The sequence below is a fragment of the Leptidea sinapis genome, chromosome 20 (assembly GCF_905404315.1).
Source record: "Leptidea sinapis chromosome 20, ilLepSina1.1, whole genome shotgun sequence".
Lineage (NCBI taxonomy): Eukaryota > Metazoa > Arthropoda > Insecta > Lepidoptera > Pieridae > Leptidea > Leptidea sinapis.
The window spans coordinates 13625853-13651421 of NC_066284.1; the positions used below are offsets into that span (position 1 = coordinate 13625853).

The 25569-nt window shown below is 34.0% G+C and overlaps 1 long non-coding RNA gene across 1 annotated transcript; it reads left to right on the plus strand.

The window, feature by feature from the left end:
- The first annotated feature begins 6823 nt into the window (after positions 1 to 6823).
- LOC126970101 (uncharacterized) lies at positions 6824 to 10744 on the plus strand. The gene is made up of 3 exons (XR_007730539.1): positions 6824 to 7116; positions 8724 to 8909; positions 9808 to 10744. It is a non-coding gene; the product is annotated as an uncharacterized LOC126970101 (long non-coding RNA).
- The last annotated feature ends 14825 nt before the right edge of the window (positions 10745 to 25569 follow it).

Here is a 25569-nt window from a genome sequence, read left to right on the forward strand (position 1 = left end):
CTTGAGCCCCTGTATTATATACCTCCATACCTGGCACCTGGTTATGTTTCTTGTTACTGAGATTCTTTGTAAAGTTCATCACGAAAGAAGTCTCAGCAGTTATACGAAGAAATGTTTCTCGTGATTATTACTTTTGTCCGTTTACATTTACCTACATTTTCTACTAAAATTTCAATATCTATATGGTGATTTTAATATTTATTTTTATTGTTTTAATAATGCTTCATTAGTTCCAATTAACGCCGCACATCTTCGTGAGACGGAATTCAATTTTTGATATAGTTAGACTAGACTTAAATGTCAATTAATATATAACAATTGTCATCGATCGTTTTGTTTTGTACTTTGAAATCGAAAGGACTATTGGCGGGAACCTCAATTGGCGCGGTTTACAAAAAATTTTGAATTTTAATTTTATACTAATAATTCAAGTATTTCTCATTGTTTTGCTATTAAAAATAATTAATAATATAGTGAGTGGCTGCTGAGATGGAAGGAAATGAGGGGGGCGGGGATAACCTGCCCACCTCACTGAAACATCCTCGGTCCGAGGACAACCATATAAAAATGTTGATGGTGATGGTGGAGGCGGTGAGACCGACTTTTTACCCTATTATAAACCCAACTATAAAAGACTATACCCCGAAAATACGATAAATACAGAATTTTAAGTTTACGTTGAGTCAGTGAGCAATGAAAAACTGGGCAACAAGAGCCCTACTTATTTAAACCATAATTTCGCCAATGACATCAAAGGTGTGACGGCTATACAGCGTGTCAACGCAAGTAAAATAGCTGTTATTTTTAAACAGTGTAATACAGCCAATAATTTTATTAATAACAGTAATTTTTCATCTAAACATGTCATGAGGGCATTTATTCCAGCAGCTTAAATAGAATAAATTGGAGTTAAGATTTGTTCCAACCAATATCTCAAACAAAGAACTTTATAGCAGATTAAGCTCCATATACGAAATAATAGCTATAAGAAAATTTACAAAGAAAATTGGTAAAGAGCGTGTCCCACTACAGACTGTCAGCATAACTTTTTTATCTTATTTGTTACCCAATAATGTTCAATACGATCTATTGTCTTATGGGGGTACCACAAGGGTCTATTCTTGGACCCTTCCTCTTTCTTATTTATATAAATGATCTACCTAACCTTGTAGAAAAAAAACACAAGGTGGTATTGTTTGCGGATGACACTTCACTTATATTCAAAGTGAAACGAAGCCAAGTTTTATATGACGAAGTAAAGAATGCTCTATCTGACATCGTGTACTGGTTTAGCGCCAATAACTTATTGTTAAAAATCATAAAACCAAATATATTATATTCACCGCGCCAAATGTCAAAAATGTAGATGCGAATATTTTATTAAATGGAGAGGTGGTAAAACCAGTGGAATCTGCTATATTTCTTGGCATTACTCTTGATTCCAAATTGCAGTGGGGCCCCCATATTGAAGGATTGGCGAATAGGCTTAGTTCTGCAGCATATGCGGTTAAGAAAATCAGACGGTTAACTGACATAGATACGGCGAGGTTAGTATACTTTAGTTATTTTCATAGTATTATGTCCTATGGTATATTGTTATGGGGCAGTGCGGCCGATATTAATACTATCTTTGTGCTGCAGAAGAGGGCTATTCGCGCGATTTATAACCTAGGTCCTAAAGAACCATTAAGAGAAAAATTTAAAAAAATAAACATTTTGACTGTTGCTTCTCAATACATTTTCGATAATGTTTTGTATGTTCATAAGCACATTGAGGAATTTTCTAGAAACTGTGACATTCATAATGATAACACGAGGAACAAACATAAACTTGTTATGCCTACTACTCGGTTGGGTCGAGTAAGTAAGTCTTTTGTTGGGCGATGTATATGCTTCTACAATATGCCAGAAAATGTACAAAACAAATGTGTTACGAAATTTAAAAGAATTGTTAAAAAACGTTTGTGTGGGAAAGGTTATTATAGCATAAACGATTTTCTTAATGACACCACGGACTGGGATTAAAGCGAACACCCTCAGGCTCTTTAATTATTAATGTTTATTGTACGATATTACATTGTAATCCATATTTTATATTAAAAAAAAGCCCGCTGAGTTTCTTGCGCCCATTCTTCTCAGGTCTGAGGCAGTCTCTTTTGAATGGGTGGTAGATTTTGACTTTCAATAAGTGATTATAAATCCTATTTTGAATAAAAATATTTGAATTTGAATATAAGGTATTTGAATATGTTCCACCATTACAGCAATGTTTTAAATGCTTTAAATTCAACCACTCTGCAAAAATTTGCAACAGTAAGCAAAGATGTTCCATATGTGGAGGTGATCACTTGTTTAAAGAATGTAATAAACCTAATGAAATCTGCTGTGTAAATTGCAGTGGATCTCATTTAGCTATCTCCAAACAATGTCCAATTAAAATTAAGAAAATTATGGAAAAAAACAAAAAGTAACATATGCAAGTGCTACATCTAAGAATTTAAATACAAGAAAAGAATTAGATTTCCCCCCTCTTTCAACACCCAAACAACCATTTGTAAATAATATTGTAAATAAACCTATTCATAAAATTATAAATAAACCTGTAAATAAAATTTTAGATAAATCTGTAAATAATATTGTAGATAATTATTAAGTATGTCTGTACTGACAAGACATTAAAAACAATATTGTTGCCAACAATGATGTGCTGATGGCCCTAGTACAGACATTGGTGGAACTGGCTAATAAAGGTGATGATGCTCCTACCACTGTTGCAACAATTAAAGATGCTTTAATAAAAAATTTAAAATAATGGACCCATACCATACTCAATCAAAGTTACGTATCACTCAATACAATATACAAAGTGCAAATAGCAAAAAACCCTTACTTATTACATTTTTAAATGAAAAGTCTATTGATATATGTTTATTAAATGAAACTTGGTTTAAAGGTAATAGTTTTAAAATACCCGGTTATAATAAAAACTCTAATAACCATCATAATGGAGTAGCAATACTCATTAAACCTTATTTAAAATATAATATCTTAGACACTACTTTTTATGAAGATATTCAAACCATTGCTCTGTCCTTGTCTACTAGTAGTGGAAATTTGACTATTCTTTGTGTTTACTGTCCTCCTAAGGGACATATAAGAATAAATAGATTGCAAAATATTATTAATAATCTTCCAAAACCTATTTTCATAGGTGGAGATTTCAATGCCCATCACATTGCATTTGGTTGTATATCTACTAAAAGCAGAGGCCTGGATTTATTCAATGTAATAGATAACTTAGACTTACGTATTTTAAATGATGGCAAATTTACTACTGTCAATAACCCAGTGCGAAATCCTTCCGCCATTGATGTTTGTTTCATTAGTGCTGGTCTCGCATCACTTTGCGATTGGTCTGTCCATGATGATACTACGGGAAGTTACCACTATCCAACAATAACAGAGATCTCAATTTGTATTGATAAATATCACATAAATTCTCCAGTAGATAGGTTTATATATAAAAAAGCTAATTGGGTATCATATAAAAATCTCTCCAAAACATTATTTGATAACCTGGTTTTAAAATTACATGATCCAGTTTCAAGTTACAATGATTTCTGTGTACGTTGAGATACTCTTAAAGAAATGACAATTCCAAAGTTCACTAAACGAAATAACATTGTAAGTAGGCAACCAGCACCTTGGTGGAATAATATTTGTGAACAAAGTGTTATTGCTTCATATAATGCATTAAAACTATACAGAAGTGAGCCTAATATAGATAATTATATAAACTACAAAAAAAAGATGCATTAAAAAAAAGGACTATCTCAGAACAGAAAAAGATAGGATGGAATAATTTATGTAACTCTTTTAATAGAACTACTCCAATAAGTAAGATTTGGAATCTCATCAAAATGTTCAAAGGTGTAAGAGTAGGCAATAAATCATATGGAGATGAGTTTAATTCTTCTTTTCTAGAGAACTTATCCGATAAAAGAGATTTAACTGAGACTAATGACTTAGATAATTTATATAAATTAAACAATGATGATAAAAATTCAAAATTTTTACTTATTTCATTTACATGTAATGAATTTACAAAGAGTTTACAATCTAGACAAAACACAAATCCAGGTCTCGATGATTATCCTTACATGATTATTAAAAATTTAGATGAATCTGCTCAAAAGGTTTTCCTTAATATCCTTAATCTACTTTGGTACAAGAAAATTATTCCACAGTCATGGAAAACTCAATGTGTTATCCCCATACTCAAGCCTGACAAATCTCCGGAACTTGCCAGTTCTTACAGACCAATATGATCTAAGAATCTAAACCTAAATATGATTAAAGTTCGTCTCGACTGGTATGTTGAATCCAATGATATTATCCCACAATTTCAATACGGATTTTGTAGAGGGTGTTGTTGTACAGATAGTTTTGTCAGTTTAATCTCTGAACTGAAACATATAAAAAATAAGAAGTTACACACTGTTTGAGTATTCCTTGATGCAACAACAAAAACTGCATCAAAAGGTACAATGCAGGGTGCTGCAATATCACCTTTATTGTACAATATACATACTAGTGAAATTTGTAAATATGTAAATAGCTGTTGTGGTGTAAATATTTTACAATTTGCTGATGACATAGTTTTGTATAGCAGCAATTATAATTAGCAGATTGCCATCAACAAAATTAACCATTCATTATTTCAACTCTTTCTATATTATCATGAAATTTTATATATTTTAACGATCAACCCATCTTAAAGCAGTGTAATGATTTTTGGACAACCCAATTTATAATATTTTTTTAATGGACAAATTATTAACAGAGTAAATTCAAAGAAATTTTTGGGCATAACAATAGAAAGAAAAATAACATTTGAAGAACATATAAAAGCCATATCCAAAAGTGCACTTAAGGGATTAGATGTTATGAAATGTATTGTTGGTATATCCTGGGGAGCAGATCCCAAAAAACTTTCAATTTTGTACAAATCTATTGTCAGAAGTCACTTTGACTATAGCTCACTTGCATAAATGAACAGCAGGCATGCAAATAAATTAGATATCTTACAGAACAGAGCTCTGAGAATAGTATCTAGTGCAATGTGTTCAACTCCCATAAGGGCCATGGAAGTTGAAACAAAAATAATGCCTTTAATTTTGAGGCAGCTTTTGCTTGCAGAAAGATACTGTCTCAAAGTAATATACTCTAATAACAAATTAATAAGGAGTAAAATTTTATCTTATATAAATAGATCTCTAGGATCATTAACAACAGGGATTGATCTCTTAAGTGGTATCTCACCAGAACTGCCCAACATACTTCTTGAAATAGATATGAAATTTAGTAAAATAAGAAAACAATCACAATGGCCATGTTACTCCTTTTCTTACCAGTGTATTTTTCAACCCTTAACAGAAATGAAAAACACAATAAACAACAATTTAGATATGCTACATATTGTTTCCGGGACAATATGACATGGGTACCTTCAAAAAAAGCGTATACACCTTCCTTAAAGGCCGGCAACGTTCTTGTGATTCCTCTGGTGTTGCAAGAGAATGTGGGCGGCGGTGATCATTTAACACCAGGTGACCCGTACGCTCGTTTGTCCTATTCCATAAAAAAAAATGCTACAATTTTTAAGTAATAATAAAACATACTATGTTATGTATACTGATGGAAGTAAAGGGAGTGACTATGTACATTCTGCTCTATATTATCCACAAAACAAATTTTGTTCTACTAGTTCTACACCAATCATGCTCAATTTTTACAGCAGAATCATATGCAGTCTATCAGGCATTAATAAGAATACGCGAAATTCACAACTTTAAGAACTTTTTAATAGTAACAGATTCTTTAAGCTTGATAAAAGGTTTAACTAATATTACAGTTAATTTTAAATCTAACTATATCCTCTTTTTTATAAAAGAATAATATATAAATACCACCTTGAGCATATTCAAGTGGCCTTCCTATGGGTGCCACCACATAAAGGTATAACAGGTAACGAAATGGCTGATAAGACTGCATATGAAGGTATTAATTCGGTTAAAACTTAGTATCCCTTAGCACGAATTTGGATGTAAAAAATATTGTAGTTGATAGAGCTTTAGTACACGATTACAATGATACCACTCTTATTACAAGGCAATGCACCGTTTTCGAGAAAATAACGAAAGAAATTCTAACCTAAAACAGATAAATCACGTAAATAAACACTACTGACATTTTTATTTTTTTTTGGTTCTGTTCGTCCATCTGGACAGGCAAAGGGGTCAAAAGCCCATACAGCCAAGTCTTCATTTTTATTTTTCTATTCTTCACGTTACACAGCTTGTTCAAAGTCAAGCTAAGTATTTATATAATCTTCATCTTCAAACATAAATAGTACAATTTCCCATAAAAGTAGTATTTCGTGTTCTTCATGTTTCATTTTCTTCATATACATATAGGTTCGCATGAAAGGCCGAAGCCAAGTCTTTTATTGATAATATTCTTGTTCCAATTAAGATCTAGCTTAGCCCCTTATTTTTAATAATAAACTTTTATGATATAATACTAAAATATAAATCTCATATACGTTATAAGAAATATATTATACATGAATTATAAATAATAATGATGAATATTAGTTGAATATAATTATAAGATAATAAGAAACTAATCTAAGGTATAACTACAAATATAATATTTACATTTAAACATTAAAATTTCCAATAATAATTTATGGACGAATATGTTTTAAGTCTGTGTAAGGGATTGTGTCAAAAGCCATGACGTATTTTCAAATTTCGCCTACCGTTGAAACTATAAATTTGTAAAGCGGCACGAAGCAGTCATAAGTTTTCAATAACTGCTGAAGTGAGCGCGGGATGTCTTCAGCATTCTTATAAATATACAAGAGGCAGTCTATCAATGTAAATCTTTGAAGATTATATTGGGGACAGTCAAAGAAAATGTGATCAAGAGTTTGGATGGATAAATTACAGAATTGACAAGTTGGAGAATCTAAAACACCGATCCTAAATAAATGAGGACCACTACGAGAATGTCCCAGACGTAACCGACAAATTGTGGTGTAAAATTTTCTGTGTAAGTATTTTTTCTTTTTAACAAACCAGGGAGGAGAGATTTCGTTTTTAATGTCGGCTAACCATTTGCCCTTTGTTTGAACAACTTGTTGCCAATAATTCTGAAAGTCTTGCAAGAATGTACCTTTAAAATGAGCATCTGTGTGTGGATTGGGAATGTTCAAAGCAGTATGTGTCTGATTACTATTCACAATAGATTTAGCAAGATAATCAGCTTGTTCATTTCCTTCCACGCCTATGTGTGAAGGAGTCCAGAATTAAACAATATCTTTTGTTAGGGATAAGCATTGATAATTGTCTCTAATATTGTAAATGATGAAATTAGTTGTAACATTACATTTAGGATATTGTATAGCTTTTAAAACACTCATGCTATCCGTTATAACAATCCAATTATTATATGACTGTTTTCCAATATATTCTAGAGCAGCATATATGGCAGCACATTCTGCTGTGTATATACTAGCCAAGGTATTTAAACTATGACCAAACCCACTCCGCAGTTGTATGTCATAAACTGCCATAGAGACAGCAGTATTACTTTTAGATCCATCAGTATAAAGTTGGTTATAATTTTGCCACTCTGACAGCATACTATATACATCTTCCTTATATTTTAATGATTCATTAATAATTATTTTAATATGTGTATATTTTGAATTATAAGAATTTAAATAACATGGCCAAAGAATACTAGAAAATAGATTATGATCACAAGAAAAATGTAACAAATCAGAGATGCCTTCTACTTGATAGTAGGAATTATTGTCATTTCGGTTAATATAGTCCTGTATTTTTAATAGGAGTGGATGATTATTAATAAAAGTTAATTTGAGAAAGAATTTTGTTTGTAGATATTTGAATCTAAGAGCTAGTGGGGGAATATTACATTCTACTTGTAATGATATAATAGGAGTAGACCTAAAAGCGCCTGTTATGATCCTTAAGCATTTATTTTGTATTTTTTCTAATTTATTCACTAATGTAATTACTCCACCATAACAAAAGAAGGTATACTCAAAATGGCTACGGACTAATGACTTATATAGTGTTAGCAAGATGCGTGGGTCTGCACCCCAATATGTACCAGCTAATGATTTCAGAATATTGCAGGCCTTTAATGCTCGATTTTCTAATATTTCAAAATATTTGTGCCATCTAATATTACTTAAAAACGTAACTCCTAAAAACTTTATTGAATTATCTATTGAAATTTCCTGAGTACCATAATATATTTTTGCATCTCTTATTCTTATAGAATGCTTTGAAAATATTACTACTTTGCTTTTGTCAATACTGACCTCAAGACTAAGATATTGAAAATAAAGCTCCAATTTTTTGAGTGCTACATTAAGATCTAACACAACATTTGATAAATTAAGTCTAAACTATACACTACTAGATCATCAGCAAATTGGAGCTTAGAAACTCTATTACCCAAAACAATATTTATTTGATTTATGTAGATTATAAAGAGCAATGGACTCAAAATTCCGCCCTGCGATACGCCTCTATATGAATATCGAGGACCTATTAATTGGTTATTGACTCTAACATAAAGTTGACGACCATGCAAGAAATTGAATATCCAACTAACTATTTTTTCAGGGACATTTAAGGATAGAAGAATGAATCATAATTGTTCTAAATCAACATTATTAATTGCTCCTACAACATCCAAAAAAACACCAGCCAATATCTTATTGTCAATCTGGGCACTATGGATGTCAAGACATAAATGCCGTATACTCTCACAAGCAGAACGACCACATCGAAATCCAAATTGATTATTAGGTAAGAAGTTGTTACTTTCAATATAAAATATTAATCTCTGTTTTATTAATTGTTAAAAAATTTTACCAACACACGAGCTTAGTGTGATAGGACGATATGAATCAGCTGAACTAGAATTTTTCCCATGCTTTAAAATTGGAATTAGACAGTCTGTTTTCCATTCTTCTGGAATAATGGAGTTGTTCCATAGGAGATTTAATATTTTTAGAACCTTATTTAAGTAAGAAGAGTTTAGGAGTTTATACATTTTATAGGAGAGCCAATCCAAACCGCATGCAGAGTCCTTTCTTGATGATAGTCCAGCTTTTAATTCTTCAATAGTAAAAGGGGCAATCATAAAAGAGTTGGTGCTATTTAAAGGATGATTATTGTGAATATTTGTCAAATTTGGTACTGTATCTGGAGTATATTTTTGTAAAAAGTTGGATATCCAATTATTGCTAGAGAAACAATTATTATTAGAATATAAGTTCTTAAATTTCCTCATTTTTGTCCAAATCTGTTTCATTGGCGTTAACCTATTTATGGTGGAGCAAAAATCTGTCCAGGATTTACGACGTTCAAGTCTTAATATACATTTTTTCTTTGCTTCAGCTTGCTTAAAATGAATATAGTTTTGGATATTGCAATTTGATTTGAATAACAGATAAGCCTGCTTGCAATCTTCTACCACTTTAGTACATTGCCCATTCCACCAGGGAAGTGGTCGCTTTCTTTTAGGTAGATGAGTAATATTGTTCCATTGATAGTTGGTTTTAGGCACTGAATTTTCTACCGCTCTAAGAATTATGGAACAGAAGTTATTGTAAGACTTCTGTAGATTACAATTATTTATTTCAAATTGTTTTAACATTTCCATTCCATGTCATTTACTAAGTTCTCATATTACTATTTTCAGATTGCTGTGTGGAGGAATGTTGGATGGAATTGAAGAAGATTCAGTTTCCGACACTACCATGGAAAATTTTGTGATTGTAGGCAAGTGATAGCTGCCCAAAGAGTCCTGATGAACTTGCCATTCACAGCACAGGAATAATGAAGATGATACTATTGTTAGATCTAGTCCATTAGGTCTCCAAGAATTAGTACCCACTGTAGTTGGTTGATCATTATTTAAGAGCATTAAGTCATTATCGTCCATTACATCCATGATGTCTCTACCTCTAGAATTGGTTCTATTACAACCCCAAATGGTATGGTGAGCTTTAAAATCACCAGCAATTATTAGTGGTTTTGGAATACTATGCAACAGTCTATTAAATTTAGATTTGTCAAAGTTAGGTACACTGTTGCCAGGACTATAAAAGCTAACAATTGAGATGTCTTTTTGTTTGTATTTAATTTTGATTGCTACATTTTGCAAGGAATTATCAGAAAATGTTTCTAACTTTTGAAAATAAATGCCATTTCTAACAAAAATTGTGATCATTACCACAATCATTTCTTAGTATTGTATAACCTCTGATAGAAAACTGTATATTTGGTTTAAGCCAAGTTTCTGATATAAGTGCTATGTGTATATCCTGCTCATAAAGTAGGTTTTGAAGCTCAAGTCTGTTACTCAACAGACTTTGAGCATTCCACTGTACTATGTTAAGTTTGTGACAGTTGAATGTGATGTTTTATTTTTAATTTGTATGGTATCTTTAATAGCTGAACTAATTGCTTTGATTCTGTGTTTTATTTAAGTAATGACTTTTATTATTGATTCTGTGATTAGGTTCAAAGCTGCTGGATTGGATAAAATTAAATTAATGATGTCTTGTGTGTTCTCTGTCCTATTGAGTGATAGAAAGTTTGTTGGATGTTTAAATAAATCTGATAATGGTGTTTTACTTTTATTTTTACTATCCAATATCTGTTTTTGTTTTATAGGGCATTGACCTGATACTGCAAGATGGTTATCTTTACAGTGCACACATACTGCTTTGTCAATAGGATTAGTACATTCTTTATATGAATGATTTTCAGTGCAGATTGAGCAACGCTGAGCATTCTTACAGAATTTAGCCAAGTGGTCGAACCGAGGCATCGGAAACACTGCTTAATTGGCGGCACATAAGGTCGCACTGGTAGACGCCACATCTTTAAGTGAACGTAATCTGGGAGTGAAGTAGATGACGCAAAAGTAATAATGACTGCCTGTGTAGGTTGTAATATAAAACCACTATCGGATTTGTTTTTTTTTCATTATACGCCGAACAGAAATATTTTTTTTTGTACTTGACAAAGATTTGAAAATTTTTTTGTTGGACATATCAATGGGTACGGAGGAAATCACTCCAGACAATTCAGTGGCACCAGCTGGGATGGACGCCTTAATATTTTGTTCCCCTTAAAATGTCGTGTTGTACTACTCCTATCTTATATTTGTTGAGTTTCTTAAGATATTTAATGCCTTTAATGAAGCGCGATAAGTAGCTACTAAGAGTTAGCATGTCACGACTACCAAGTGGCTGTTCAGTGACACTCTCTATGAAGACTATAAATTCATGACCGGCACCTGCGTCTTCCGGATATCGGCGACAATAGTCGGCCACCCTATATGGCAAATAAAAGTCCTCATGGTCTTCCAAAACTGTACACGAATCTGAGTACTCGCTACTTTCAGAGGTGGAATCTAAAATAGACTCACCTTTATCTCGTTCCGGCTTGGTTTTTTTCCGCCTTTTCGACATCTCTTAGCACAAACCTAAATCACTAAATATATAGACTTTTACTTATAATAAACAAATTAAATGATAAACATATACAAATACTTATATTCTTTTCGAAAATATGAGGATTATATACAATATAATTGAAATATTTAATTTTATAGTTAAAAAGACCGCCCTAAGCAATCAAGAGTTCCCGCGCCTTTCCGAGGCTAGAAACTGTCATAAAATGATTTTGGTTTCTTCCTAAAATATTTGGAAAGGCAAAGGGTTTAAGCCCATACAGCCATAAATTGTATGAAAAACAGTGAAATGAAATGTAAAAAATAGTCTATGACAGATTAGACGGCTTCATCAATAATTATTTTTTAGATAAAAGGAAAAATTTATAAAAGGGTTTATTGTTCATGTTTATCAATCCCCAAACATCTATCGCCGCTGCCGCGTCACGCTACGCTCGGCTCGTGCGTTGTTTTAACTGTTCTAACATAACTTAACCTAACCAATTTTAGTTGATAGAGCTTTGGTCCACGATTATAGTGCTACCATTAATATTACAACGTAATACACAGTTTTCAAGAAAAACCAAAATAAAAGTCTACCCTCCCCCTCCCTAATTTGTTAATGGGGGGAAACGCCTACTATTTGGTCCTGGCACTCGCCGGCCGCTGCCGCGGCACGCTACGCTCGGCTCGTGCGTTGTTTTAACTATTCTAACATAACCTAACTTAACCAATTTTAATGAATTGCAGTTGATAGAGCTTTGGGGATTTATTACTCTTACTAATTTATGGCTGTATGAGCTTGAACCCTTTGCCTGTACTTATATTTTACTAAGAAACCAAAATCATTTTATGACAGTTTTTAGCCTCCTGCCGCGATGGGAGCGCTCATCTAGTGTTTATTTACGTGATTTATCTGTTTTAGGTTAGAATTTTCGTTATTTTTTTGGAAACGGTGCATTACCTTGTAATAAGAGTGGTATCATTGTAATCGTGGACTAAAGCTCTATCAACTACAATATTTTTTACATCCAAATTCGTGCTAAGGGATACTAAGTCCAACCCATTAATTCAGTTGATGTTAAAAATGTTATTGTTATGTTATATATAAAAGTTATGGTTTGACATGTGGAAGAAAGACGAAAATAATAAAGGAAAATGGTATGGCCGCTTATAAGAAAACATACCTGTCAGACCCTGGTACAATCAATTGAAGGATTGCAACAGAGATTTTATTACCACGATAAATAGATTGCGTTTTGGACATAATACTGCACCGTCACAATTTGCAAGATTGGGTATTGTTGAGAATAAAATTTGGCCACATTGTAATTCAAATTAAGGAACTATGGACCACCTTATTTTCGACTGCCAAACATTTCTGATTGACAGACTTGTGTTGGCTAGTGAAATCAGTGACTCCAAAATTTTATGTGATTCTTCATCCCGCCCGCCTCCACTTGACCAATTATTTAGAGACAAAAGAAGTTATAAACCATTATATAAATATATTAAGAATACAATTCTAACAATATAAAATAAAGTGAAGTGATAAGTGAACTGTGAAATGAAATTGTGTGAATGAAAAGTATACATATTTAGATAATAAAAAAAGACTTGACTTAAAGGTCTTAGTTACCAGGTCATAAAATCCCAAAAAAAAAAAAAAAAAATCGAAAACAATAACTTCAAGAGTCTACCCTCAAGTTTGTTTACGTACATAATCCAATCACCAATGATAATTATGGAATCTGAATGTTCTGGAATGTGGATGTTTTTCAATACTCACTTATGAAATTATTATTCAAAATAAGTAAGAGCAAAGATGTCGTTGTGGCCGGTTGCTAGACCTTTATTTGGCGACGAAATAGTTCTACGATCGGTAGACTGGCTGGAAAACTTACCTTGGCGAAATGGGAATGCAGTAAATAGTGAAAATGATAAATACGAGATTCGTCTAAACCTCCGTGACTTTACACCAGAAGAAATATCTGTGAAGACTTCAAATGGATTCATTGTTGTTGAAGGAAAGCATGACGAAAAGAAAGATGAACATGGTTTTATATCTAGAAAATTCGTTCGAAGATATTCATTGCCCGAGGGATGTGCGCCAGACAATGTGAAATCCAAACTGACAGCTAATAGGGTATTAATTATTACAGTTCCAATACAGCTCAAAGAAAAAGGGGATATAGAGATTAAAGTTGCTCATGAAAAATGCAAGTCTAAATTATAATCATATAGAACCAGTTGATGACAGGCAGTTATTGGGTTATATATATATTGGGATTTTAGAGTGAAAATATTATTTAATCATATATTTTTTTGTCTTTCATAAAGGTTAATTTATGTGTTGGTTATGTTTAAGTTCTGTTTTAAAATAAATGTTTATAGTACAAATGGTTTTATTTTCCGTGTTGTATGTTCTATATATCTTATATATTTATAATAATTGGGCCCTTTACTGGATAGTAACCCACAATTGCTCTGGATATTAGTAATTAAACAAAGTTAATATTTCTTTTAAAGAAATAAATTATACTTGTGTTTATTTTCATTATTTTAAAATTATACTTGAAACATGAGTGCCAAATCAACAAAGTATATTAAAAATATAATGTTTTTCACAATAAATTAATATATTTAACTAAACACTACATAGTATTCAACAAAGTCACTTCTCTCTGTCTGTCCCTATGTATGCTTAAATCTTTAACAGCCCTTTTTCAATAATGTATCTCTAGTTACAGATACACTGCTGTCACTTCTTAATGACAAGATCTTATCTATCCATAGTTATGACTTATATAGTTATAGTTCACTAACTGAATAACATCAATAATTATTATAAGCATTCTAAATCTAAGTCTATGTGTAGGTACATAATTTCAAGGCCAAGTTCGCTGAACATTTTAAAATCAATAGACAATGAATCAGGCACCAGCAGAAATATTTTAAATGAAATTTATATTGCACTAGTGCAATCTGTGCTAGTTTATTGTATCCCCGTGTGGGGCGGCGCTGCTAAATCCAAATTTATTGAATTGGAACGTGGACAAAGGAGCCTAATAAAAAACATGTATTTCAAAAAGACAAGATATCCCACTGAAGGACTATACAATATCAGTAACCTTTTGTCTGTTAGAAAATTATATATTATTGCTATAGTTCTAAAAACATTTAAAACTCTTCCATATGATGCATTTTATTAAAAAGGAGAATGGATATTATTGCAAAAATTCTTGCAACAAAATCCGGATTTGCAAATCGCCAGTACAGCAAGCTCTCAGCTATGCTTTATAATAGGGTTAGCAAGGAAATATATATCCATTCAAAACCACTTTATGAATGTAAAAAAATGCTAGTAAGTTGGATAAATTCACTCACTTATACAGAAACTGAAGAACTCTTAACACAATCATAATATTATTAATTTAACATTCATTCATTTGATCACAATCACACATTGACTCACACACACTTCATAATACCTGTCACACCTTACTTATCACTCACAACACACCCAATGCACACACCTTACACACCTTATTTCTTACTATACATAGTTTTTAGATATACTTCTTAGTATTTAGAGTTTGATTGTCTGTAAATAATGTAATAAATATTAATAAACTATGGAAGAGCGGAGTCTTCTAACACAGGCGCTATAGTGCCTAAAAGGAGGCTCCAATCATGAATATTGATTAATGTACATACTTGCTAAGGAAAATAAACATTTTGTATTTTTGTAAACATGAGTGCCAAATCAACAAAGTATATTAAAAATATAATGTTTTTCACAATAAATTAATATATTTAACTAAACACTACATAGTATTAAACAGTCACTTCTCTCTGTCTGTCCCTATGTATGCTTAAATCTTTAACAGCCCTTTTTCAATAATGTATCTCTAGTTACGGATACACTGTTGTCACTTCTTAATGACAAGATCTTATCTATCCATAGTTATGACTAATATAGTTATAGTTCACTAACTGAATAACATCAATAATTATTATAAGCATTCTAAATCTTAAGTCTATGTGTAGGTACATAATTTCAAGGCCAAGTTCGCCGAACATTTTATGTCAAAAAGAATATTAATTATAATTATTATACCTTAAAAGAGAAACTTTGAGTAGAAAAATAAATGTGTTTTAATATTTAAAAAAAGCTCTTATCTTATTATTTGTGTAGAAATATACACTATAAAATGCTTTAGAGAGTGGAATCGTAAAAATATTTTAATGTTAATGAACCATTTAACATGTCGTTTTAAATGTGTATTTGTGTAACACACTTGTGGTCACATTACCAACAATGTTTTCTATTTTTATTATAATTGTATTGCTATATGACTATAAGGTAAATAAAAAAGTATATAAAACTAATATTTATAATTGAAACATTGCTCTGTCTGCATGTTTACATACAAGTACCAGTGGGACGCTCCTTTACACAGGATGCCTGCTAGATTATAGAGTTGTAGAGTGTGGTGTTGTATTATAAGATAATATTGCCGTCGCTAGATAGCAATGCCATTCATTTTGATTTTCGTTAACAAACATTTTTAAATATTCCTTTCATGTTGCATGAGTGTTCAAGGGCACCATTAGTTTGGGGATGATAAGGAGAAGAATTTTAATTTTAAATATAAATATAAAAATGTTGGTTAATTGCTTAAATAACTCTGAAGTAAAACATGTGCCTTGATCCGTAAGTATCATTTTAGGAAACCCGAACAAAGATGTAAAATGTAGGTATCTTGCATTCCCTTCTAGCAAGTAGCAACCTCATCAGTATTGCTCATCATCAAAGGTATGCACATGAAAACTTTGTAAGGTCATCTTGCAGTGTCAAAATATATTTAAATTTCTGAAAACTTGTGAACTTCGGGAAAGCGATAGGATTTTACATGGATCGGTGCCTTATTACCGTTTAGAGAATGAGCGTTTGAAGATTGAATAAAACAACTGCTTGAGTAGTCTGAAGAATGTGAGGAATGTGCGCCCAAACAAGGGAAAGGGCTACCCTTCGGGATAACGACGGGAGGGAGGTAGTGAATGCTCATGCATACCAACGCAGCCTAAGTCTGCGTTGGTTATGTTATGCAGAAGTGCTCGCCGAAGTTTATTGGCGGACGGCTGAGTTTCGGGCGGGTAGTGGCAGTCGGCCCCCACCCGATGAGGTACGTGAGTGGCGAAAAGCCGCCCGCCGAGCCATCCTGGTGCGATGGTCATCCCGGGCTCCACGTGCTGGATTTGGTTGCCGTGGAGGCTCTACAGCCGGTTATTGTCGAGTGGGCAGGGCGTCAGCACGGGGCTCTTTCCTTCCGACTGACGCAGGTGCTTTCTGGGCATGGTTGCTTCGGATAGCCACGGCGTTAACGCCAGGATCACAATTCTAGCGGCGAGACCGATGAGGTGTTTTAAATGCCTGGCATCTGGGCCATTCCTGCCAATTGCATGAGCTTGTTTGACTGTAGCGAAGTCTGCTTCCGTTGCAGTCAGGCGGGGCACGAGGCAGCGCAATTTTCCTGCGCTCCTCACTGCTCAGTGTGTGCGGCGGGTAATTTGCCCGCCAATCACCAGACGGGGCAGGGGATCTGCAAACCACCCTGTGCTGCTCCAAAGACACCCGGGACTCTGTTCCTGCAACGCCATTGTCCATGAAGGAGGCAGTAGAAATAGACCATTAATGGACCAAGTCTCCAGCCTCTTTGTCCAGACGAACCTGAACCACTGCGCTGGTGCACATGACCGCTTTCTGCAAACCATGCCGGAGTGGTCTATTGGTGTTGGCGTAGCTGCAGAGCCCTATTATGTTCCTCCCTGCCCAAACTGGGTAGGTGATCGGAGCGGATCTGTGGCAATCGTCGGTTCCACGGCCGCTCATTCCCCGCCCTTGTCGCTAAAAGACAAAGGCTCGGGATATAATGCTGCTGGTTGGGGTTGATCACCATATATGGTGTTTAATTGAAGACTGTTGGAACTTTCCGGAAAAAGGTTAAAAACCTTATTCTTATGTCTTTTTAGGTAATAACGTATATGCTCATAAATTGTGTGCATAAGTCTGACATTATTAGATATATCTATTAATAATACATAATGGGATCGAACTTTTAGTTTGTATTGTTGCCAATATTTCTAAGACTGCAATTATTCTAATATTTATGTACCTAATTTCTGATCAGTAGTACCAAATTTCATCTTTTAAAAATAAATAAGTTAATGGAACCTTTAATAAAACAAAAAATATTTAAGAATAGTAATTACTCAATGGGTCACCAAGGGGCTGCTGAAAATCAGCGCTGTGTTGTTATTATACCAACGTAGCATGACGCTGAGTCAGCTCCTTTTAATAACAATAACTGCTACACAGTACTTTTAAATTAAGATAATTCCTATAATATTATACATATACATGTTTTTTTTTGTCATTTGTATTATTTTTATGTTATTAGTTCTTAATTTTTTTTTACCTCTGTAAGTTCTTTTTTACTTTTATTATTCTGTGTGGTTTGTGTTTGTTATTAATAAAGTTTTCATTCATTGATTCATAATTTTCCCCCAACCGGAGTCTGAGCGATTTCGGGGTACTCCTCAGCAACCTGGAAACCTCGATACGGAACCTACCGGCTGGGCACGTCTTAGTACTGGGGGACTTCAATGCTAAATGCGTGCGTTGGGGCCCAGAACGGACATCCAGGGTGCAATAGAGGAGTGGGCGGCATCGATGGGCCTCTGTCTTCTCAACAGAGGCTCCACAAATACGTGTGTGCGACAGCAGGGGGGGTCGATAGTGGACCTTTCGTTCTCTACCCCAGCTATTGCCACACGAGTAAGGAACTGGAGTGTCCTGGAAGAGGTTGAGGCGCTCACGGACCATATTTATATCCGATTTGAGCTCTCCCAAACCCAGGACGCCAGAAGGGCTCACACGGGGCGGGTAAATTGTTTGAGAGGGTGATATTTACCCGCATCGTCCGACATCTGGGTGACGTTGGCCTCGATGCCCAATTTGGTTTCCGAGCCGGGCGTTCGACGATCGATACTGTAATGCGCTGGCGGTGTCATTGGACATCGCCAACGCATTAAATAGTCTGCCGTTCAGCTGCATAAGGGAAGCACTCCTTTATCACGGAGTGCCGTAGTACCTAAGGCGGCCGGTGGCAGAGTATTTAGAGAAGCGTACTGTTATGGGTCTCTTTTGTGTTCACTTTTAAAAAAAAAACATTTCTTTAGAACACAGAAATATAATATATTATAAGGAATATGAAGACTTGATTATACAATAATAATTTTAGAAACCCTTGGGCAGAACCGTAACTTATGAGGAGCGAGCACGAACTGGCTGCCCGCGCGCAGCTAGGGCTTATATACTGATTCAATAATGCTGGTTGAGATGGAATAGCGATTAGGTCAGCATTAATACCTACATGACCGGGGTATAACACCTCCCCCCTTAGAAGAAACTTCGGGGTGAATTCGAAGTTACGTCATCTTAAATTTTCGTTCGAATAGAAGGTGATGGAATTTCGTGATGTCCGGAATTGTTACTTTCTATATCTTCTTATTTCATTTTAAATATTACTTTTGGTCTGCTGCCAGGTAAGACCTGGTTATATAATTTATACGAAACATAAAATAATATTATTACACGAATGAATATAGTTAGAACAGAATAATGTATCCCGTATTTAATAATGTGTGGATTTTCTATAATTTTGTCTACGTTCTGCAGTTTGTTTATGAAAATGTATAAAAATGATTTAAGTTTTCTTTAGTGTTAATTTAGTAGTAGTAGTAGCAGTAGCAGTAGCAGTAGCAGTAGCAGTAGCAGTAGCAGTAGCAGTAGCAGTAGCAGTAGCAGTAGCAGTAGCAGTAGTAGTAGTAGTTAAAGTCAAGTAAAGGTCAAGTGGTCCATCCGGGGATGTACTAGTGGATGGTATAGGATGGTGTACCTGGACTTCAGGTGTCCTTTGTTCTATTAGTATAGTATTACAGTCAGGTAGATCGTCTAGGTTTAATTGGAGTAAGTCAGCTGATTCTTCTTGAGGTAAGTCAGTTGAGTTTTGAAGAGGTAAGTCAAGTAGTTCGTGTTCAATTTCATCCCTTAAGGTGCCAGGAATATTGGAAGGTGGATTTAATAAATCTTCCTCAGGATTAAATGAGGGTGGAGAGATGAGTAGGTCCATTAAATCTCTATCGAGATTTTGTGATCTTTGTTCGGCGTTCGGGTTAGTTGTTGTGGGGTTTGTTGATTGAATTGGATTCACAGGAAAACGAGAGAGAGCATCTGCATTGGAATTGGTTCTGCCTTTTTTATACTGAATATCGTACTCGAATTCTTTGAGTTTAAGTCGCCAACGGACAAGTCTAGATCCCGGATCTTTATAATTAAATAGCCATTGTAGTGGTTTATGGTCGGTTAAAATTTTGAAACGATGACCCTAAAGATACGGTCTTAAGACTTGTGTGCCAAAATATGTAGCTAGACACTCTTTCTCGGTGACACTATAATTACACTCTGCTTTATTATTGTACGAGATGCATAGGCGAGAGAGTTGCTAGAGATATAGCAGAGATAGCAAAGTTTGAGGCGTCGCAAGTTACAAGAAATGGCTCTGTGAAATCCGGGTAAGCTAGTATTGGTGCAGTAATCAATTTATTTTTGAGTGATTCAATAGCCAATTGCTGTTCATTTTTCCAGCTGAAAGGAGTATCCTTTTTTAGGATAGAAGTTAGTGGTTTGGCTAATTTAGCGAAATCGGGAATGAACCTTCGGTAATATGATACTAACCCAAGAAAAGATTTTATATCCCTGGGGGATTTTGGAGTTGGGAATTCGGAGACTGATCTAGTCTTTTCGGGATTCGGTTTAACGCCTTCTTCACTAATGATGTGCCCCAAATAGGCAACTTTTTTACGGAGAAACTCACATTTTTCAGTTTGTAATTTTAAATTGAAATTTCGGAGTCTATCAAAAATAGATGTAAGGTTTTTTATATGTAAAGCTAGATCATAAGAGTTGATAACTATATCATCCAGGTAGACGAAGCATCTAGTACCTTGGAGACCGGAGAGACAATTATTTATCAATTTTTGGAAAGTTGAAGGCGCATTTTTTAGGCTGAATGGCATCCTAGTAAATTGAAAATGGCACTGAGGTACTGAAATGGCTGTTTTGGGTGCGTCTTCTGGGGAAATGAGGATTTGATGAAAGCCCGAAGCCATATCGAGAGTAGTAAAGTACTTACACTTCCTTAACTGGTTCAGGATTTCTGAAATTTGGGGAATTGGATATGTTTATCTGGATCATGTGTCTCAACAATATGAGATTTCTCAAAAAGACATACAAAAACACATAACGGCTATGGATGAATTGATTGAGTTAAGTACCTATAACACAGAGTGTTTTAATTCAATCTCTAAAATGTATAATAATTGTAACTGTCAGTTTTCTCCAGGCCCTTCTGGCAAAAAGAGTAACAGAAAATCAATTTCTCAGTCTGTGGGGGCACACTTCTCCGGGTATTGTAAACCAACCTCCACAAATACATTCTTCCCAGAAGAAACATATAAAGATCTACAGTGATGATCTGGGAAGAAATATGGGGTTGATTTTTCATAAAATAAGTAACGGGCAGTCAGTAACCAATACTTGCATGCCAGGGGCAAATGATTATCAAATTATTAAACGAATTTTAAGTGATACTCACTGCTCTAATACTTCTATTATTGTAATGATTGGGAGAAGAGGTAATTTAAGTAAAAAAAATCTACAAAAACTATACAGTAAATTAAATAGCTTAAAAATAGCTAATCTTATAATGTACACATTGCCATATATGCCTGATTTGCCACAGGAAAACAAAATACGATACAATTTAAACAATTTGTTAACCCTATTGTCTAATTCTCATTATTTGACATGTAATAATAATATATCTTAATATATATAAATCTCGTGTCACAATGTTTGTCCTCAATGGACTCCTAAACTAATAAACGGATTTTAATGGTGATTACTTCATGGAGTGCAGTTTGGTCCAACTTGAGAGATAGGGTAGTTTTTATTTCGATTTGGGACCCATAAATATTTTTATTTTCAATATTTGTTTTGTATGGACATATTTTCTATGAGAGAATTTAGTGACGCACGGTTTGACAGTTCCGCTGTGAAACAATTTCATTCTAACAACAGGGAGCATATTTACGAAATAATTTTTGATGATTTGAAATATAAAACAGTTGTTTTTTTACTATCTACAGAACAACCTCTGTCGGGGCAGCTAGTTATCTAATAAAATACAGGTAATAGACATTAATAACATAATTAATTATAAAAAATTATATATCTTATTCCTATCTTATTTCTATAAAAGACAGATAGCAAAATCGCTATCATATTATTTATACTATAACACAGCCAACTATTTGGCAACCCCTGCTTCTTTTGAGCAGTATAGTTATAAGTCAATAAGCACTGCTTCTATTGTGTGATAACTTTGTGCACTCCGCTTCTATTGAGCAGAGTAATAATTTAATAACCACTGCTTGTATTGAGCAGAGTATTAATTTAATAACCACTGCTTCTATTGAGCAGTGTACTAATTTAAGCAAAGATTTGGAATATTTTCCAAAAAATTAAACAATAAGACAATAGGGGACTCCTCTAGCTCCTAACTCCTCTCAATTATTGAACTTATTATTTTAACAGAAATGCCCCATATATCAGCAGTTTTTTTCATGTCTAGAGATTATAATATATATATATTGAGAAAGTTTCAATTATTTGTCCAGGGCTAACAAAACTAAAATTGAAACTTTGTTGACATGCTATAACATTTTCCAGAAGAAGTGACTCAGCAACACTGGTGGAGGAGACAAGAGTGTTTGTGATAGAAACTGGAATCTCAGAAAAAAAATTCTCAAAAGCAGTAGCAACTTCCTGCTGAGATTGAATTATTGTATTGTTTATTGATAGATTATATTCAATGTTGCAATCTTTTAATCTTCCAGTTAATAACATTCCAAGTCATCTTTATTTTATTCGGTGCATTTTTAATTATTTGTCTGATATGCATAGACTTTGCAATAGAACAAACACTTTTAAATAATTTAGAGTATTTTTTAACATATTCGAGAAAAGATGCATCATGATTATACAATGATCTCTCACTATACAGTTCATATAGCCTTTGTCTGCTCCTATGAATGCCAGCGGTTGCCCAATCATTAAATGACAGGAGACCACCTGATTTGACTGTCTTAGAAGCAAACTCTGTTTTAATTATTTTAAATAACATATCATACATTTCATTTGGATTAATATTATATTTGAATAAATCAAAATTTGAGAGTTTAACTGACACATTGCCTCTATATTTCTCCATTCGCCTATTATTCACAGGAACAAACGTAAACTTTTTAATTTTAGTACATTTATCGAACTCAATAATAAAGGAGGCTAACTGACCAAAGTGGTCTGAACTCAGTTTGTTAATTATTGCCTGAGAAATGGGTTTATAATTGGTAAATATGTTATCAATACAGCTTTTGGAGGTGCCAGTTACTCAAAGAAAAGAAAAGAAAACATTGGTTAAATCATATGATTTGAATAAAGATCTGAATCTAATACTGGTTGTGAATTTTTCTAATAAATTAATATTAAAATCACCACATATCATGATATACTTCTTAGACTCAGATAATTTTAATAAAACCTCCTCCAATACACTTACAAATAATTCATATACCTGGACTCCTCTCAGTATGGGGGTACCACAAGGGTCTATTCTTGGACCGTTCCTCTTCCTTATCTATATAAATGATCTTCCTAATCTTATAGAGAAAAAACATAAGGTAGTATTGTTTGCGGACGACACTTCACTGATTTTCAAAGTGAAAAGAAACCAAGCTATGTATGATGAAGTGAACGATATTTTATCTGACATCGTGTACTGGTTAAGCGCTAATAACCTATTGTTAAATAGCAAGAAAACTAAATTCATTAAATTTACCGTACCAAATGTCAAAAATGTAAATGCAAATGTTTTGTCAAACGGAGAGGTGATAGAACCGGTGGAATCTGCTATATTTCTTGGCATAACTCTAGATTCCAAATTACAATGGGGCCCCCATATTGAAGGATTGGCGAACAGACTTAGTTCTGCAGCATACGCGGTTAAAAGATTAGACAATTAATTGACATAGATACGGCGCGACTAGTATACTTTAGTTATTTCCATAGTATTATGTCCTATGGTATATTGCTATGGGGCAACGCTGCCGATATTGATACAATATTTGTGCTGCAGAAGAGGGCTATTCGCGCTATTTATAACCTAGGTCCTAGAGAATCATTGAGAGCAAAATTCAAAGAAATTAACATCTGACTGTTGCTTCTCAATATATTCTTGATAATGTAATGTATGTTCATAGGCACATAAGTGAATATGCCAGAAACTGTCATAACCATAATGTTAACACCAGGAACAGACATAAACTGATGATGCCTACTACTCGGCTAAGTCGAGTTAGTAAGTCTTTTGTGGGGCGATGTATATGCTTTTACAACAAGGTCCTAGAAAATGTTCAAAACAAAAGTATTACGTTATTCAAAAGAATTTTTAAAAAACGTTTCTGTGGTAAAGGTTACTATAACATAAATGACTTTCTTAATGATACCACAGATTGGGAATGGAGCGACCGCCCTCAGGCTATTAAATAATAAGTTTAATTGTACAATGTTACTTTGTAAATGTTACTTTAATTGTAAAACATATTTTTGATGAAAAAAAAAAGCCCGCTGAGTTTGTTGCGCCCATTCTTCTCAGGCCTGAGGCATTCACTTTGGAATGGGTGTTAGTTTTTTTGACTTTCAATAAGTGATTTCACATCCTATTTTGAATAAAAATATTTGAATTTGAATTTCCCCAATTGTGATGTCGTTTAGTTTTCTATAATCAATTACAATTCTCCATTTGCGTTGCCCTTGGGAATCGGCCTTTTTAGGTACGATCCAGATCGGTGAACTCCAGGGTGATGATGATGGTTTTATAATATTTTGGTTAAGCATTTTATCAATTTGGGTTTCGACTTCCTTCTTATGACATTCGGGGAACCTATATGATTTTGTGTGAACTGGAATATCGGAGCTCGTTTTGATTCGATGATTAAGGGCACTAGTATAAGTGAGCTGATCATTGGGTAGTACTGTGAGCAGAGTTCAATTAGAGCTTGGGATTCCTCATCATTTAAATGACCAGTCCTTAAAGAGTTTATAACTTCTGTAGTTCGGTCAACGAGCTCGGGGAAGGTACTGTTAATTTGCAAGGCTGAGGGATATAGAGGTTCAAGTTTGAGTTTCAAGTTTGGGTTACTGGATACAGGGGATTCCGATATATTTGCGTCCGTTACGTTAACACGTTTGCTATCTTTGACTCTTACCATAGTAAGAGTCCAACTGCATACAGTTGGATAGAAGTAGGTTATGGGAAAGATGTTGATCCAGGATTAGGCCTTCTTTAAGGGCAGTGTTTTGAATTGAACACTCGATCAAAGTCTCTGTACGAGGTGGAATTACATAGAATGGATCATAAAAATGAAGTGGTATTTTAAAATTACATATTACTTGCGTTAAACACGCAAGTTTTCGTTAGTTAGTTAGTTTTAGCACGCAAGAACGTGTGGTAACAACCTTTTAGTTGTGTCTATACTTACTTCGTAAATATTTTGATTGTGACTGTTTCCTTGATTTGGGCTAGACATGAAATTGGAGACATCGTCGGTTTGGGGCTGAATACCCTGTCGGTTGATGTTGGATTTAAGGTGAGTAGTATTGTCAGTTTAGGGCTGGTTACCTTGTCAGTTAGTACATGGTGAGATGGTAGTAGCACTGTCAGTTTAGGGCTGGTTACCCTGTCGGTTAGTGTCGGATTTAAGGTGAGTAGTACTGTAAGTTTTGGGCTGGCTACCCTGTCGGTTAGTACATGG